Here is a 17,632-nt window from a genome sequence, read left to right on the forward strand (position 1 = left end):
GGGAGAATGGGATGGCGTTTTTACAGGGGGCAGGATGGGAGGAGGTGTAGTCCAGGTAGCTGTGGGAGTCGGTCGGTTTGTAGTAGATGTCCGTGTTGATTCGGTCGCCTGAGATAGAAATAGAAAGGTCGAGGAAGGGGAGGGAGGAATCTGAGACTATCCAGGTGAATTTGAGGTCGGGGTGGAAGGTGTTGGTGAAGTGGATGAACTGTTCAACTTCCTCGTGGGAGCACGAGGCGGCGCCGATACAGTCATCGATGTAGCGGAGGAAAAGGTGGGGGGTGGGGCCAGTGTAGTTGCGGAAGATGGATTGTTCCACATATCCTACGAAGAGGCAGGCATAGCTGGGGACCATGCGGGTGCCCATGGCTACTCCTTTCGTTTGGAGGAAGTGGGAGGATTGGAAAGAGAAGTTGTTCAGGGTGAGGACCAGTTCAGTCAGTCGAAGGGGAGTGTCAGTGGAAGGGTACTGGTCGGTACGGCGGGAAAGAAAGAAGCGGAGGGCTTTGAGTCCTTCGTGATGGAGGATGGAGGTGTACAGGGACTGGATGTCCATGGTGAAAATAAGGCGTTGGGGACCGGGGAAGCGAAAATCATGGAGCAGGTGGAGGGCATGGGTGGTGTCCCGAACGTAGGTGGGGAGTTCTTGGACTAAGGGGGACAGGACGGTGTCAAGGTACGCAGAGATGAGTTCGGTGGGGCAGGAGCAGGCGGAGACAATGGCCGGGGCAGTCACGTTTGTGGATTTTGGGCAGGAGGTCGAAGCGGGGGGTGCGGGGTTGTGGGACTATGAGGTTGGAGGCGGTGGATGGGAGTTCCCCCGAGGTGATGAGGTTATGGACGGTCTGGGAGATGATGGTTTGGTGGTGGGGGGTGGGGTCATGGTCAAGGGGGCAGTAGGAGGAGGTATCTGCGAGCTGGCGTTTGGCCTCAGTGGTGTAGAGGTCAGTGCGCCAAACTACTACCGCGCCTCCCTTGTCTGCTGGTTTGATAGTGAGGTTGGGGTTGCAGCGGAGTGAGTGGAGGGCTGTGCGTTCCGAGGGTGAGAGGTTGGAGTAGGTGAGTGGGGTGGGGGAGTTCAGGTGGCGGTTAATATCGCGGCGGCAGTTGGCTATGAAGAGGTCGAGGGCAGGTAGGAGGCCAGCACGTGGTGTCCAGGTGGATGGGGTGTGTTGGAGGCGGGAGAAGGGGTCGTCAGAGGGTGGGCGGGAGTCTTGGTTAAAGAAGTGGGCACGGAGGCGAAGGCGGCGGAAGAATTGTTCGATGTTACGCCGCGTGTTGAATTCATTAATCCGGGAGCGTAGGGGAATGAAGGTGAGGCCTCTGCTGAGGACTGATCTTTCATCCTCAGAGAGGGGTAGGTCTGGATGGATAGTGAAAACACGGCAGGGCTGGGAGCTAGGACCTGGTGTCGGGCTGGAGGTGGGTGTGGGGGCGGGGTTAGGTCTGGGGGCGGGGACGGGGATCGGCGTGGGGGCGGGGTTGGGAGTGGTGATGGCGATAGGCGAAGGGGCGGGGTTAGACGTGGTGACGGAAATAGGCGTGGGGGCGGCGTTAGGCATGCAGTCGGAGATCGGCGAAGGGGCGGGGTTAGGCGAGGTGACGGAACTCGCCGGGGGGGCGGGGTTAGGCGTGGAGATCGGCGTGGGGGCGGAGACACATGCGGCGTTGTGGGCGTGTAGGTTAGTGAAGTCAGTGGGGGCGTAAGTGGCTGCGGCGACCGTAGAGACAGAGTTATTCCCCATAGCCGTGGAGGTCGCGAATCTGCCTGCGATTGTCTTCACGGCGATCGCGGAGGCGGTTGTCTGGGCGGCGATCGCGGAGGCGGTTGTCTGGGCGGCGATCGCGGAGGCTGCGAGGTCGGGGGGCGGAGGTGACGTCATCGTCGGCGGCGGCGGCAGCTATTGCCGCGGGCGATGTAGCGGCCGCGTGTGTAATGGCTCCAGACTGAGTTCGGAGGCCGATGGAAGATTCTGGAACAGTTGAGGAATCCGGAGTGTGGGGGTAAGTACATGAAAGTTTTTGGTACTTACTGTCTTTGATTTCCGATATGGCCAGGAAGAACTGTTTGTTTAGTTTATGGATCCTTCTGTGGGTGAAGAACAGTAGAGGTCCTTTACAGGTCTGTGAGAGTGTTGTCCTGAGCTGGGGTAGGTCGAGTTGCAGGGAATGTAGGTAGCGGCGCATGGCTGCAAGCGTGGAGCGGAGGATCCGGAGGGAGGTCTGTTGCTGGAGGCTTCGGATTTGTTGTAGGTACTGGTTGTCCTGGTTGGGTCCAAGTTTTGTTGGTCGGAACGTAGTCCGGAGTCCAAGTTTTGTTGGTCAGAACGTAGTCCAGAGTCCAAGTTTTGTTGGTCGGAACGTAATCCGGAGTCCAAGTTTTGTTGGTCAGAACGTAGTCCGGAGTCCAAGTTTTGTTGGACCCTATCCAATGTTCGGTCCTGGTGAAGTTGAGGGGTGGGTGAGTGTGTACCCATTCTAATGCCGTGGCACATCCCTTTAGTTGCGTATGCTACCTGTCCTTGGGACGCACACTGCTGTGCCAGTAGACAATATCGCGGGATAGCAGCACCCCTTTCCTCCCAGTGTAAGGTGGAAGTAACCTTTATCTCCACAGGCCCACATTATACCCGCCATCATGGTCTAATTATTGATAAAGGAACAAGTAATGTTTATGATCATACCATTTGCAAAAGTTGCTGAGCAATAGTCCTTGTTCAAGTACAGCATCGGAGTGTACTGGGAGATTCTCCAAGTCGAGTTTCACCTTATTGTTGCAAATACACTTTTCTGCCCAGCCTTCCACGATGTGGAATTCTGTCGTCGGGAGCGTGTCAGCCTTGAGACTGCAGTTGGACTTGAGTTCGAGTGGTGGCACGAGATTTGCCCTAATTGCTCCCCCTATCAGGGTCAGGGTAGTCGCATCCCGCGGGAGCAGACAGCTAACATTTCTCTCCTGGCTTTCTGTGATTGGGTCGGTAGTACACCGTTGAGCTGTGTGAAAACATATCCAACAAGGGTAGCGAACATCTAAACTCCGGTGTTGTATTAGGGCCAAAGCACATGTTCTGTTCCCTTTGCATTTAGCAGTGTCCGTTCGCTCTTCCCAACCGACTGGCGTCGGATATACGCCATTTATCTCCTGCCGGGCCACTTCTACAACCGAGTTAGACTCGCTATTACACACCGTTAACTCCCTCCCCGTTCGGGCGTGACATTAATGACCCCACCCTGTTTGGGATGAGATCCATGATCTGGTTTGGCTGATTGACATGACCTGGTGCTATTATCTTGTGTCGGAACTTCTGCACTGCATCTCAAGTGGAGTGGTGAGAGCGACTTTACCACTACTTTCACCCGTTAATAGATGTCGGGGAAGGGTCTATCTATTCCAAACCATCATACTCCCTCATCGCTCTTCTGAGTTTTGAATATTATCACCCGTGCCTAGCTACCTCCTACCTTGATCATATAATATCTATTTCCTGTGCCAGGTGTGCCTTTGGCAGTGGTGGCTACTACTAAGTGCCAGTCACCAGCCCGGAAAGAACCCCTGCATAACTATTTATTATCCCATTTATAATCGTCATGGCTTCTAAACGCCGATGGGTCGCGTGTGAATGTCCTCTTCGTAGCCTTAATTAAGATTACCGTCTGCGGCTGTATCCAAAATGCCCCTGCCCTTACGAATACTCCTACCAGGGCCTTTACTAAAAGTGTGATCTGGTGCAGCCCCATATTCGTATGAGGCTTCTAATCACTACTTGCACTTAATTGGTTCCAGTGCTGTCCGATGTCTCCTCATGCCAAACCACACGTTTGCAATTGCTAGCGTGTATCCTCGTGGCTCTTTTTGCGATTTTAACTGCTGTCTGTGTTGCAAGGAGCACTTGAAACGGTCCCAGCCACCTCCTCGCCTTCCAGTTATTCCTCCTGAAGTCTTTCATCACAGTCCAGTCTCCAGGTTCTAGATCTTGCAGGTTCCCTCCTGCTGGTTGGGGTAGAGCTGATTTCAGATCATTCTGTGTTTGAGACAAAGGGGCAGAAAGTTTTATACAGTAACACAACATCTCATCCTCACAGTGCCATGTTATCTGCGTTACCTTAAGTCTTGGGCCAATTCCTGTGCTGTGCTATCTACCAAACAAAATCTCAAACGGGCCAAGATTAACTCTTCCTCTCCTCCCAGATCTCATTTCCATTCGCACAATCGGAAGTGCCTTTGTCCATGTCACCCCAAGTTCCTCACAATATTTTGCCAATTTATTTTTTAGGGCAGCATTTTCTCTTTCCACTGCCCCATCGCTCGCTGGGTGTAAGGGACAGTGTTGTCTCATGTTTATTCCCAAAGAATGACAGATCTGCTGTAAGGCACTATTGACAAATGGTGTTCTATTGTCGCTACTAAGCCTTTCAGGGATGCCCCATCTCGGAATTATCTCAGTTAACAAAGCTTTGGCTACTGCACTGGCATGTTTAGATGTGGGGAACGTTTCCACCCATTTGGAAAACATATCAACTATTACCAACAATACATTTTTCACCTCGCTGAGCATTAATTCAATAAAGTCCATCTGCAAGTGTTCAAAGGGTTTATTGGTTATGGGTGTGTGCTGCCTGACTCATCTGCATTCCCCTCTCCACATTATTAGTGGCACATATAGCACAACCTTCACCATATTTCTGGTAGTAATGAATAAATCGCTTCCTATGTCAGTGTGCCGAAATACTGTCATTTATCCCCCCTTTTGACTCATGGTCCTTACTGTGTGTCAGCATGGCATAGAATGGAAATAATTATCGTGGTCGATAGGGTTTACCATTGGGGCCACACTATATTCCTTTTTTGACACTGCCTCCTGCTTTCGTCCACTCACGCTTTCCTTCCTGTGTGGCCTGTGACTGTTATTCCCGTACGTCTGCTGTTGGGGTACAAATTTTTGTCATGCACATGTCAATCCGCTCACTTGGCGGCTGCTGTGCTGCCGTTCTTGCTGCTGTGTCTGCCCTTGCTTTGCTTTGGGAAATAAAATCATAATGTTTTGTGTGGGCTTCACATTTACACACAATGATTGATTTAGGCAATAGGACCACCTCCAGGAGGTCAACAATCTGGCCACGGTGTGTGATGGGCTTTCCGGTGGAGTTCAAGAATCCGCTGTGTTTCCACAGGTTTCCAAAATCATGTACAACCCCGAATATGTATCTGCTATCGGTGTAAATGTTCACTGTCTTTCTCTCAGCAAACTTACATTCCTTAGTCATGGCAATTAGCTCCACTGCTTGCACCGACAGATGAGAAGGGAGTAATCCCGCAATGATTATCTTGGAGGTAATCACTACAGCATACCAATACAATTATGCCCTGTCTCCTTGCTTCTGTATGCCGCCTCCTCCACAAAAATATCTCCACATCGGGATTCTGAAGTGGTGAATCCTGCAAACCGGATCTCGGGCTGCACATTTTATTAGTTACAGCGACACAATCATGTGGGTCTCCGTCTCGTTCTGTGGGGAGAAGGCTAGCAGGGTTAAGGACGTTACATCCCTTTATTATAATGTGAGCGATCTCCAAAAGCACAGTATTATATCTGAGCCAATTTGCTGCTGACATGCGTGTGGACATTTGTTCGGAAACGAGTAAGATACTGCATATGGTACCAGAAGGGTTTATTCAACATTGCCGACTATATCTTTGATGCTACAGAAGCCTTTTGAGCCGAAGAAATTTAGGCAATGCTGACGCTACGGGGTCCAGTTCAGCTGAAAAATATGCGACCGGCCTCAATTTTCCCCTATCATCCTGCAACAGCACAAACGTCACGCAACCACTCTTCTCATCTACTGTTTTTACAAAAAGCTTGTTTGGGTTCGGAATTCCCAATGTAGGTGTAGTTTGGAGCGCTTTTTTTAATTCAACGCAGGCACTCCTGGCCTCTGGGGTCCACTGCAACGGACTCTGTTTCTGCAAACCTTTGCCATGGGCTATGTCACTGAGGGGCGCCTCAAGGGTTCTGAATTTTGGGATAAACAATCTACAGTAGGAGCACATGCCCAAAACGATAGTAAATATTTCTTCGTGTGAGGTTTTGGTATTTGCTGGATTGTTTGAACTCTGTTTTGACCAATGGTCTTCTCTTGTTCAGATAGTAAGTGACCTCAAAACTTTACCTGTTGTACCACAAATTATAGCTTTGTGAGACTGGCTTTGTGCCCTTCCCACGCTCGATGGCAGAGCAACGCAAGGGAATCCTTCTCACATTGTTCCTTTGTTGGTGCCGCTCACAAACAATCATCTACATACTGCAGAAGCGCGGACCCTGGAATAAGAACAAGAGTTTCCAGACTCCTGCGTAGAGCCTCGTTATATATGGTGGGGGACTCACATTAACCCTGAGAAAGTCGCGTGAAGGTATACGATTTCCCTTTGAATGAAAAAGCGAACCAGATTTAACTGTCTGGATACATCGGTGCACGAAAGAAAACATTTGCTAAATCTACAACAGAGAACCTTTGGCTCTCCGCTGGAATTTGAGCTAATATAGTCTAGTAGTTGGGAATATTTGGGGCGCATGGGACAACAGCATTATTGACTGCCTGCAGGTCTTTCCAAAACTCCATTCCTCCAGTTCACCGGGAATGTATGCCTTTTAGCCCGGAGAAATGGGGGCTCTCAATTGTGAGTTTTCACAGGAGATTATCACTCCAGCCTTTAGAGGGATTCAAAGACTGAAGTAATTCCTTCTATGGCCTTTACAAGGACAATACTCAGACTTCGGGGTTATCCTTATGGGTTCACAGTCCGGTATGAGCCCCACATCATGTTTGCCCTTGGCCCACAACTCAGTCGTGATGATTTTTATTCTTGACTAAGAGGCTTCTATCGCCGTGAAACGCCACGCTATCCCCTTAGGCTTTTCAGGACTGTCCTGACTGCCTGAGCAAGCCAATTTAGTTTCTTCTTTTATGTCCGCACATCTGTATTGAACCAGATACCCACGTTGTCCCAGATTTCCCAACCTCTCGTTCTTTGTGCCCTTAGCACCCATGTCCCAAATTCTGCAACCTGTCACCAGACACCTTCGCCAGTGACACGTGAGGAGCAGAGCCTTCTACATCAAAAAGGTATGGTTTGCCTGCTGTTACAGATACTTGAGAAAAGTTCACACTAACTGCACATCTGTGATCACTCCAATAAAATTCGCACAATAACAAATGATCTAATTTAACCAATTTCCTGAACCAATCCTTCTCATATCGTTCGTCAGGGCCGTCACGGTGTGTGTGTGTTTTGCATTGCAGCATATCTCCAGCAAGAAAATCGGTGTTAATATGATTAACATGGTTGCTTTCTTCCAAGGTGAGTGAATCGCTCACTGAACATATCATCCCCTGGCTTAATTGCCACTCGTAGACATATATCAGGGGTCGTGGAACATAGTTTACAGCGTGTACTGGTAAATCTTCCCGTTGAATTACCTGCTCGTCGGAGTAATGAGCAGGTCCAGCCCCAGTCTCATTATGTGATCCCGAACCAGCAGATTTAAATGATAAAATTCCGACAACAACAAGGAGATTTGGAATGTTTGCCCTGTACTACTTTCGCAGAATAGGGGTGTTGGAAATCTCTCCCGAACCACCACTCCTGGTGCATTCCATTGTGTTCAGGAACCTTTCACTCATCTTTATTTACTTCGATTGACTAAACTGGCAAACTTTAAGGATTGAGTAAGTTGCCCCTGTATCTACCAAAAACTGAAGTGTTGTACATTCCACATATAACATAGAGGTACACATCGACTTATACGCATCATTGTGATTTTGAACAGACTGTCCACTTTTCGCAATCTAACCACTCAACATAGAGGTTGGACATGTCTCAGTGCCCGTACGATCAATAGAAGAGATTCGTATCAGCGAGTCCTCGTTGCCAAGCATAAGAGAAAGGCGCTTGCTTGCACCTTGTGGGTTGCCCACCTCCACCTCAGCCTTTCCCTGTCAGACACCCTGCGGTCCAGCCTCCCGGGCCGATTGAAGCTGTCTGTGTGGGCACTGTCTCGCCCAGTGGACCATTGCTCTGCAAACAAAGGATCTTTCAGATCTACCTCTGCCAGCACCTCTTCCGCGACCACTTCCTCTTCATCTTCAGCGACTTTCACCTCTGCCACTCTCTCTTCCTCCAGCACCTCCCTCCAATGGCTGGGTGACATTTTGCATCATATTAAGTTGAGCTTTATGTGATTGCTGTTCCATTTTTATTTTCCGCTTATCCTTCTCTTGTGTAAGCAATTTTTCAGCATGTATCGCATGTTGTTCTATCAAATTCAGCTTTCCCGTGTCCCAGGTAATACATGTGTCTTTTACCTTTTTCTCTATTTCGTCCTTCATTCCATTGATGAAGCTGATCCTCAGGTGTGCCTCATTTGGCGTGATTTCTGCCGCCATTACGTCGTCGTGTGGTCTCAGTCCACTATGGGCATTATGGACTTCAGTGAGGTGCGCAAGGGACTGGGACACTGTCTCACCTTCCCGTTGTTGACACATTCCTATTTTGGTCATGTCCATTCGCACTGGGAATGCCTCCCTACAGACGGTTGCCAGCGCTGCAGCAGAAGCATTAAAATCTCCGTTCTGCTCCGCTTACGTGTTGGCGACTCTGGCATGGACGTTTGCGGCTGGCCACTTATACTTGATTTTAGTGACATCGGCATCTTGTTTTCATCCCAGGAGACATCTCATCTGATGTGACGTGGGATGAAACTCAGTACAGAACTTTGACACTTCTTTGGTGAAATTTTTACTTCCAACCTCGCGAGGGTCAGGCATCTGCCCAAAGGTAATTTCCAGATCCTGCATGGTCCACCGCCGGTGGACCAACACTGGATACCCTTCTTGACCTGCAAGTTCAAACATAGGGGCTTGCAGAACTACCTGATTAGATGATCATACACCAATACCCTCACTGTCTGTCTCATCAACTGTCGTGGTGTGAGCGCGAACAGGCCCTGGATGCCTTTCATTCTTGGAGTGGTTGTCCTTTTTTTGGGCTTCTTGCTTCAATTGGTTGCAGATATGGCGTGCGACTGATGATTCAGCAGACTATGAGGCGATGGCCGCTGACGTGGAGCCTTCGCCAGGCGGATCTCGTAGGGGGAGCTGTTGATCTCGGAGGGCAGTCATCAAGGTCAGAATATGAAACTTACTTAAGACACTGTACAGCGTCGTTAGGTTGTATTACGCTCGCGTCTGCATGTGTGCTGGTGTTTGTACGTGTATTTGATATATCACTGACTTGAGATTTCCTTTCTCTGATATCAGCCTCATATTATAAGCACTCCAATTCACAGATTCTCGTTTTCCCTTCCTTTTCTCCTTCTCTTTCTCCTCCATCATCGACCTCAATATTTCCAGCTGTCTTTTACTAAAGCTTCCTCCCTGCAGTAAACCACATTCCTTGATCCACAATTCTGCCTTTTTTACAGACACTGGGCCGTCATTATTTAACATGTATTGTATTTTCGGTTCGCCATTTCAACTCCTGTGTGGACTCTCCTTTTGTTCGCTCTTGTTCGAGCCCATTTTTAGAGTAACTGGAAAAGTGTTCAGCTCTCTCTCTCTCACGCGGTACTGTTATCTTTTCCCTTTGACTTGCTTTCTTTCCTCCGGAGGTCCCATCTCGCATTGGACAAGTCCGCCTCAATGCCTTGGTTTTCGTAAACCAAGAAACTACGCATCCAGTCCTCCTTTGGTGAGTCCACCTCAGCCAGTGGTGGCTCCAAGTCTAAAACCACCCTTAAATGTGCTGTCTCTGAAACACTCTCGAGATGGATATTCCCTTTGGCTTTGCTCTAATGCCACGTGAGAGTTCACTGAACCCTGTTCCTGCTTTATTTATTCTCTTAGAATAAGTCTCAATGGAGTATTACTTAAGTCACGACTCTTACCGCGAACCTCTTTGATTCGAACGCCGGCGCTTGGGCAATCAACAGATTCCTGGTCCTCTCACACAAAAGGGCCAATTCAGCGCTCGATATGAAGGTAAACACCTTCATGGTGCGTCCGCCTCCTAGGAATCTTCAGAATCTCACTCATTCACCTGGTACCGGGATGAGCCCTCAGGTTTTCTGTCGTGGAAATTAAATTGACTTGACTTAACTATTAGCAAGGACAAAGTAAGGACCTTTATTTTAATTTAGCAGAATTGACCCCAGTACTTTCATCTCGTTGCCTCAATGTAAGGGTTATCTGAGCATTGTTCAGATACTTGCCTCATACTGTTTCTTATCTCACACTCAAAAGCAAAGTCTGGGAAAACTCAAATTGTTATTCTCTAGTCCCCTGGTGTTGGATATAACAGTTTTTCTGCTTTCACTGTGTCCGACTGTCGCAAGGTGGAGTTGAATGTTTACAAAACTGAAACAGAGACAAGCTGGCTGCAAACCTCACCAAAGTATTGTTTACAAAGCTCAGCACAGCATTAAATGTTAGATAAGCATTCTCTTTCAAATTTCACAGTAAATGGATAATTTTACATTACAGTAAATAAGAGGATTCATGAGGGCGCAGCGGTAGATGTCATCTATGTGGACTCCAGTCAGGCGTTCGAAAAGGTTTCACATGGGAGACTGATTAGCAAGGTTAGATCTCAACGAATATAGGGGGAACTAGCCATTTGAATACAGAACTGGCTAAACGGTAGAAGGCAGAGGGTGGTGATGGAGGATTGCTTTTCAGACTCGAGGCCTGTGACCGTTGGATTGCCAAAAGGATTGTGCTGCGTCCTCTACTTTTCGTCATTCTCATAAATGATTTGGATGTGAGCATAAGAGGCATAATTAGTAAGTTTGCAGATGACATCAACATTGGAGGTGTAGTGGACAGCAAAGTAGGTTACCACAGATTACAACATGGTCTTTGTCAGATAGACCAATCGGTTGAGAAGTGGCAGGTGGAGATTAATTAAGGTAAATGCGAGGTGCTGCATTTTTGGAAAGCAAAGCTCAGCAGGACTTTTCCACTTAACGGTAAGGACATAGGGAGTGTTGATGATCAAAGAGACCATGGAGTGCAGTTCATAGCTCCTTGAAAGTGTAGTCGCTGGTAGACACGATGGTAAACAATGCGTTTCGGTATTCTTTGCTTTATTGTTCAGAACATTGCGTCCATTTTGCGGCTATCCCGGACCTTCCTTAGTCCCCTTTCGGAATATTGCGTGCAATTCTGGTCTCCTTCCTATCTATAAGATGTGGCGAAACTTGAAAGGGTCCAGAAAAGATTGACAAAGATATTGCCAGGGTTGGAGGATTTGAGCTGCAGGGAGAGGCTGAATAGTCTGGGGCTGTTTTGCCTCGAGCTTTGTAGGATGAGGGGTGAACTTATGGAGGTTTACAAAGTTAGGAGGGTCATGGATATGAAAAATAGCCAAAGTATTTTCCATGACGTGTGAGAGTCCAGAATTAGAGGGCATAGATTTAGGGTGAGAGGTGAATGATGTAAGAGAGATCTGAGAGGCAACTTGTTCGCGCAGAGGGTTGTACATGTATGGAATTAGCTGCCAGAGGAAGTGGTGGAGTATGGTACAATTGCAACATGCAAAATTTATTTTGAAGAGTGTATGAATAGGAAGGGTTATGAGGGTTATTGGCTGACTGCTGGCAGGGGGGAGTAGATTGGATTGGGATATCTGGACGGCATGGACGGCTTGGATCGAAGGGCTAGTTTCCTTGCTGGATATCTCTATGATTCCATGACTGTATGACTAGTTCACTACAGATCACACCAGATGGCCGCCTTTCCAAAGTCGCAATTTCCTCTCCCATGTGGTTGATGAAGCCCTCCCACGCATCTCATCCATTTCCTCTACCTTCCTCACACTCGAAACACACCCCTCCAACCACATAAAGGGCAGAAATTCCCAAGTTATCAGCCTCCACCCCGGCTACCTCTGCAGATAACGTACAGCCTTCGCCATTTCTGCCACCTACAAATGGAACCCAACACCAGAGATATATTACTCTCCCCACACTTACCCGCTTTAAAGAAAGTCCATTCCGTCCGCAATCCTCTCCTCAGGACCACTTCCACACCAATCCACCCATCCCTCCTGGTCACTTCCCCTGCTACCGCAGGAATTGCAAAACCTGCGCCCACACATCCCGCCAACCAGTGTCCAAAGCTACAAAGCAGCCTTCCACACCATCAGACCTTTATCTCCATTTCCATACATGGTCAGTAACTGTATCTATTGCTCCCAATGCAGTCTCCTCTACATTTCGATGTCAGGATGCTGACTCGTCGAGAGCTTCAAGACACCTGCACCAAACGTCTCATGAACAAAAACTTTAACTACCCTCCCACTCCACCGAGAACATGCAAGTCCTGGGCCACCTCCATCGCCACTCTCTTACCACCTGACTTTGGAGAAAGCACACCTAATTTTCTGCCTCGGGAACCACCAGCACCATGACATCAATATGGATTTCACCAGTTTGCCCATATCCCCTCCCCCCACCTAATACCTGTTCTAAACTTCCATCTGAGCACCACGCTCATGGCTTTTCCTACATGTCCATCCTACTTCCCAATTATCTGCCCCACGCTTCCCTCTGACTTATCACCATCTCCCCCACTTCCTTTTGCATTCTCAGCTGCTTTCCCCCAGGCCCCCGCCCCTGCCATTTAATCTCTCCACCCGCGAGGTTCAAACCCTCAACACTAATGAAGGCTTTTGCTGAAACGTCAACTTTCCTGCTTCTCTGAAGATGCCTGAACTACTGTCCTTTTTGAGGAACACGCTCCTGACTGTGCTGCAGCATCTGCAGTTCTCCCTTTCAATACGTCATTGAAGCCGTATTTTGAGTGTTAGCTTCATTTTATTTGTGTATTTCACGCTCTGTCCGCCCACAAATCTCAGGCATGAGATCTGACCTTAGTCTTGATTGTAGATGCTGGTTTCATATACTGTTTTAATTCTGACATTTTTAATATGTCACTGTTATCTCGATTCTGTACCTTCATTCACAGGGTTATAACCGATCAACTGTGCATTAGTAGGAGTTAGCTGCACTTTCCCACACATAAAAAAAACATCTCAACTTTACTTTCGATTCCTACAAGACTTCACTGTGCAAGAAAGAGAAAAGAACACCTTTAGTAAGTTAAGACCAGTTGATTTAAAGAATCCCCATCTTCAACTGCTGCGGTCAGATCGACTCGACTCGTCCTTCTGCTGAGGAGTGCCGTGAGTTTATAAAATACTCATACACAGATACATGAGTTTCAAGCAACAGATTAAACATTGGTGTAAAATTTGCCATCCTTTTTATTCATTTGTGTTCGAAATGTGAACAGTTCTTAATCATACCAATCTAATTCTCCTCGCTGCATTCCTGCCCATTTCCGTGAGAATTATCTCTCTTCTGATTGGTTAAAGATAGTTCCCTCCGGGAGAATGTGTCACTGTATTTAGGACCCATTCCAGTACAAGTTCACTGTGAATTCACACGTTCTTTATTTCACATATAACACATCATATCAACACATTTACTGAAGGCTAAATATCGTGGTATGTCTGAAATTCCAGGTGCATTTATTAAAATGAATGTCAGTCACAACAGCTATCTCCGTGGTCCTGCTCTAATTGGTCGTGACGAGATTGTCAAATGTGACTTCCGAAAACATAATTTATTGGCAAACAATCGAAATATCTCCAAGGAAGCATATCAACTTGTTCAAATGATCTTAACTTTCTCGACTTTAATTCGAAGGTTCTCCTAAAGTACATCAGAAACGAATTATTTCATTTTGATTGTCACTTTGAATAACTATTTCATAATTTTATTTGTAAAACTGGAAGCTCCTTGGTAGATTTTAACTTGCATGGTTATTGGGATAGACTAACGCCTGACACTTGCTCTAAAGAGAGCCAATATGACCCAAGATCCCTCTGCTTCTCCACACTGCCAGCAACCCTTTAACTCTGTGTTCTGCATTGACATTCGCACTTCCAAAGTAAACGTCTCGACACTTTTTCGCGTTTAACTCCATCTGCCATATATCGGACCAGTTCTGCAAACTCGCAATATTTCTTTGCAATCCACAATAGCAGAATACACTATCGACAACTCCACCAACCTCCATGTCATCGGCAAAATTACTACGTCACCTTTATTCTTCCTCATTTAACGCATTTATAAAACTCGCAAGAGCAGAGCTCCCCTAACCAATCCCTAAGGAAGTTCACTGGAGACCGACCTCCACGATGCCCTATCCAATAATTTTCAGTGTACACTTGATGGTCACTGTTCGTGAGGAAATGTTTTTATCTAACTTATTAAGCCTGCCAAAGTACACGTTGACAGATGAAAGTTAACTGAGTATGTCCTGCATTACTTTGCCGCTTTGGAAAGTTAAGGAAATATTTCTGTCTCTTCTTTATCCTCCTACATTAAAACAAGGTTATCATGGTGAAGGAAGAAACGGAAATCAATTTGCACATGGTATAGATTTAATGAAGGATTGAAGCATTTCATATCTATCCCTCCTGTCTCTTTATATATTCTCCACTCACCAATATGTTTACATATCATTGGATAAAAATAACAGCTATAGTCAGTGTAACTAAAACATTTATCATCTGCACGGCTGCCAAGATGCCTCAGCATGTCGGAAAATTGTTTGAGACATGTCCAACACGAGGAATGAATGAAAGGCTTCTCACCGGTGTGAACCGACAGGTGCCTCAGCAGCGTGGACGCCTGAGAGTATCCTTTCCCACACACAGTATTTTTTCCGACAGAGTGGTGCAATTATGGAATGAGCTGCCAGAGGGAGGGGTAGAGGCTGGTACAAGTACAACGTTTATCATGCATCAGGATTGGTAAATAAGTAGGAAGGGGTGAGAGAGATATGGGCCAAACGCTGACTGATGAGATGAGAGTTATTAATGATATATTGTCAGCGTGGACAAATTGGACTAAAAGATCTGATTTTGTGCATTCAATTTCTATGACTCTCTATGTCCCTCTCCCTCTCTCGGTCATGTCTCGCTGCGATCTTACCCCAGTTCAGACAGGGAGGTGGTATTGGGTCTGGGTCAGTGGAAATTGGATTGCTCCAACTTCTAACTATTTTTACACAATCATATCCCTGGGAGTGGGAAAACTGAAGTCTACTCCAGTACTGGCAGACTTCGAGTTTGTCCCATGCAGTGAAAGTGTGTGTAACAAAGACATGGAGGGTGTGTGAGATGGAGAGTGGGAGGATGTATGTGAAAAACATGGGGAGGCTGTGTGAGACCAAGCGGCAGATTCAAACCACTACAAATGGCAGAGGAAAGATCACAGAAGCGCTTCACAGGAGGCTCCTAAGCACTGAGGATGTCACCGAGACAGGGGGAGAAAAGTCTGCAACACAAACTCCCAGCTCGTCAAACAGAACCACAACAACTTGCCATTGAATCTTTTGATGGGCAGTTTGCATATCCAGCTGCCATTTGATTTGTTTCTGGAAATATTAGCATGAAATAAATTAAATATAATCCCTCAGCACTGACCCTCCGACAGCACACACTCGTCCAACACTGAACGGGCGACGATGGCATTACTCAGCACTGACGCTGTGACAGTATCCTCTCGCTCAGTACTGACCTTTCAACAGTGCCTGCTCCATCATCACTAACCATCTGACTGTGCCCACTCCCTCAGCATTGACCGAATTACAGGAACCGCTCCTTCAGCACTAACCATCTGAGAGTTTCTGCATCCTCAATACTGATGCACTGTCATCGTCAGCTCCCACAGCACTGAACCTCCAAAAGTGACAGCCCTTTCAGCACTAACTTTTTGCATTGGAAAGAGAAAGCGCCATTCCGTCAGTTCTGGCCCTCTGACAATGCATGCTTTCTTGGCTCTGTCATTTGAGCCTGGTCCTGGTGCACTATTCTACTCACTTGCACAGTGTTCAGAAGTTTTGAAGCAACCAAAGATATCATCTGTGAATTGCTGCACCAAATGATCAAAGCAGTCTCCTGCGAGTGAGGGAAACAGAGGGAGGTGAGCAGAAAAACTATTTGTCACTGTCAGCTTCGATGAATTCCTGCCTCATCCTCAACACATATCCATAACCTGCGGCCAGACTGCCTCTTATTAACAGTCACAGGCCACATTGGATTTGTTACTGGGTAACGGACTAGCCCGGTGTAAGATGTAGAGGTAGGTGAGCAATTTGGTGATCGTGAACACAGATCGCTATGTTTACTTAAACATTAGAAATGGATAATTATATACTGCAGGGAAAGAGTTATATCTGAGGGAAAGGCAATTAGGATGAAATTTGTCAAGATTTAGTTTGCACTTGATGTGGAAGGAAACGGATGGAATGAGCACAATTGGAATGTGGAGCTTATTCAAGGAAATGATATTGCATGTACTTGATGAATGTGTACCTGGCATTTCTAAAGGAAGTTGTGGAGCGAAGCAGCCGTGGTTTACGAAATAACTTGAAGCTCATGTCAAGAGAAAGTAGAAGGCATATGTTAGGATTTGACGTGAAGGCTCAGTTAGGGCGATTGAGAGTTACAAGTTAGTTACGAGCGTCCTGTACAGAGAGTCCAGAGAGCAAGGAGAGGACATGAGAAATCGCTTGTGGATAAAATCTTAGAAAACCCTATGGCTTTCTTCGTGTGTATGAGGAATCAAAGAATGTCGAGAGTAAGAATAGGACAAGTCAAAGATAGTAGAGATGAATTGCGTGTGAAGTCAGAGGAGGAAGGAAGGCGCCAAATGAATTCTTTTTGTTAGTATTCATATTGGTTTTAGACAACGTTGTCGAGGAGAATCTGAGATACAGACCACTAGACTGGATGGGACTGAGATTTACAAGGAGGACTTGTTAACAATTCTGTAAGGTGTGAAAATAGGTAAGTGCCCTCTGTCGGATGGAATCTATCCAAGGATTTTCTGGGAAGCCAGGGAGGAGATTGCAGAGCCTTTGCCTTTGATCTTTATTTCGATATTGTCTACAGGAATAGCACTCGAAGTTTGGAGGATAACAAAAGTTATTCTCTTTTTGAAGAAGGGTAATACAGATGACCCAAGTAATCATAGAGCAGTGAGCCTTATCTTTCTTTCAGGAAAAAAAATATGGAACGGAGTATGTAAGATAGGGTTGATAATCATTCAGCCAGCAACAATTTGATTTCAGAGGGTCAACATGGTTTCGTGAGTTTTTCGAGAAGGTGACCAAGCATGTGAATGAGGGAAGGGCACTTGACGTGGTGTACATGATGCCTGTAAAGCCTTTGATAAGCTTCCACATGTTAGGCTGTTGGAGAAAATGCAGAGGCATGGGATTGACGATGGTTTCGCAGTTTGGATTAGAAACTGGCTTTCTGTTAGAAGGCAGCAAGCGGTGGCTAATGAAAAATATTCAGCCTGGAATCCGGTCACTAATGGTGTGGCACAAAGATCTGTTTTGGGACCACTGTTGTTTGTTATTTTCGTAAATGACTAAGACGCAGGCATAGGTGGATGGGTTAGTAAGCTTGCAGATAACACTAAAATTGGTGGAGTAGTGGACAGCGTGGAAATTTGTTCCAGGTTGCAGAGGAGCTTGGATAAACTGCAGAATTGGT

The 17,632-nt window shown here is 46.8% G+C and overlaps 1 pseudogene; it reads right to left on the reverse strand.

The window, feature by feature from the left end:
- Positions 1–3,770: 3,770 nt before the first annotated feature.
- LOC148148057 (uncharacterized) lies at positions 3,771–10,052 on the reverse strand (annotated as a pseudogene).
- Between the last annotated feature and the right edge of the window lie 7,580 nt (positions 10,053–17,632).

This window comes from Chiloscyllium plagiosum, unplaced genomic scaffold (genome assembly GCF_037043375.1).
Source record: "Chiloscyllium plagiosum isolate Xiang-an unplaced genomic scaffold, Cpla_swu_hap1 HiC_scaffold_14, whole genome shotgun sequence".
Lineage (NCBI taxonomy): Eukaryota > Metazoa > Chordata > Chondrichthyes > Orectolobiformes > Hemiscylliidae > Chiloscyllium > Chiloscyllium plagiosum.